The 1885-nt window shown below is 39.5% G+C and overlaps 1 non-coding gene across 1 annotated transcript; it reads right to left on the bottom strand.

The window, feature by feature from the left end:
- Nucleotides 1-1343: 1343 nt before the first annotated feature.
- On the bottom strand, nucleotides 1344-1512 carry LOC128098122 (U1 spliceosomal RNA). The gene has a single exon (XR_008214146.1). It is a non-coding gene; the product is annotated as a U1 spliceosomal RNA (small nuclear RNA).
- Nucleotides 1513-1885: the final 373 nt, after the last annotated feature.

Genomic DNA, 1885 nt, shown 5'->3' on the forward strand with positions numbered 1-1885 from the left:
AATAACCTCGAGAATTGAGTATCAGAACCATGAACCACTAAGGTGCAGAAGCACAAAGTAACTTGTTCTGCACATAGCCAGTAAATGGAAAAACTGTGATTTGGACCTAGGTCTTCTTGACCTCAGAGCTTGTATTTTTATCTGTGTGATTAAGTACAGATCTACAAAGAGATGCACACAACAATTTCAAGGGTTGCATTCTGGCCCTTTTGTTCATATAAGTTCATGATTAGCCATGGTGTTCTCATAAACCTTTCAAGAAAACCCTAGAAATCTATTTCCAGAGTACTGGAGGTTTTTCAACAAGATGTTTTCGCTGAACTAGCTGAGTTTCATAAACTATGACTTTGACCTTGTTAACCAGTGGTGCAGGAAGTTGGGAGGTCATAGCCAACCTGGGAGGTGGCCAGAGCCTCTGTGTACCTGTCAGGTCCCACATAGAGAAGCTAAGACTTCTTTGTAAGTGTGTTTGTTCTTATTTTGCTACCCTGAAATACTCATAGCATCTGTCCTCACCAAAATATATCAAAGAAAAAGATCCCTTATAAGTCAATCCTTCTCATACTCAGGGGCAGACAACCAGTTTATGTTATGGAAAGCTTGGATTACAAGAGAATCTTAAAGGACAGCAGGCATAATTTGCTCTTGGAAAGGAATGCAGCAATAAGAGCTCATGCCAAGGAGAGGTTTCACAGGGTCATTTTAGTGTTTGATTCTTTTGAAGAGTTTAAACATAAATCTTGAACCTGGCCTTTGGTACTTGGAGTTAAATCTTGAATGAAAGAGGCAAATGCAGAGTCGACACTTATCCTGGGCCATTTCCCTCTCCCTGACAAATTCCAAGCTACCCTTACAAATGTTTATTAAGCTTTTATTGTCACTGTTGCTCTTACTCTTTTCTCTTTTCTCTTCCCTCTCATGCGTTGTTCTGAACATTGTACATAGGATCTGATTTCCATGGAATCTTCCACCAGGATGGTTTTGATATGGTGAGTTTGTTGTCTAACAAGGATCTTTCATCTTTGCATTTCAAGATGAGAAGTTCTTGTTGAAGACTCTGTTCATGACTCTCCACTGTGTAAATTTTCCTGAAATTTTTAGTTAATACTAATTCTTTATGTTTCAGTGTTTCCATAAGGAAGAGAATAAGAAAGAAGAAAAGATGAGGAGAAATAAGGAGGAGAGGAAAGAGGAAGAGGAGGACAAGGAGAAAGTAAAGAAAGGAAAATGGGGCTAATGCAAAGATTAAGTGTTACTTACCATGGCTTTCTTTCATGGTAATCTCAAATGGGTGACTTTTTTTTTTTAATCTCTCAGGCTAAGCAGTGAGGGTTTTTTTTTTTATGGGAAGGATCTTAAACACAACCCCCACCCCACCCCACTGCCACAGATTCTGCAGCCAATTTTCCACATTTGGGGAAAGCACAGGGGTCAGCACATCCAGAGTGTGATGAGCCTTGCCTTCGGAAAACCACCTTTGTGAGCATGGTGTCTCCCCTGCAAGGTAAATTCAGTAGTGAGTTTTGCACATGAAGATGTTCAGCAATTCCTTGTTTAATAAAGGTAACAGATAAGTATTATTAGCAATGGGCTCATTGATGGTTAGTACGACATAAATAAATCCTAAACGCATAGTCTTCTGATGAAATGGTCCTTTGCACAATTGTCTGGAACTGCCTTTCCTGATGTTTTTTTCGTTTCCAAATGTAACATTAATCCTTAAGGTACAGATGAGATTTAGTTGAACTTTTTAGAAGTCATTTGAAATGGGCTCTTCACTCTTGAGACAGTGTTTCCTCAGTGGTAGAGCAATAGGCATAAACTCTGGCATCAATCCTTCCAGCCACTGCCAATGCTGGAAGCCTGTTTTAGAAAGTGAGTTGTG

The sequence above is a fragment of the Peromyscus californicus genome, unplaced genomic scaffold (assembly GCF_007827085.1).
Source record: "Peromyscus californicus insignis strain IS unplaced genomic scaffold, ASM782708v3 Scaffold_5__1_contigs__length_169319896, whole genome shotgun sequence".
NCBI classification, from domain to species: domain Eukaryota; kingdom Metazoa; phylum Chordata; class Mammalia; order Rodentia; family Cricetidae; genus Peromyscus; species Peromyscus californicus.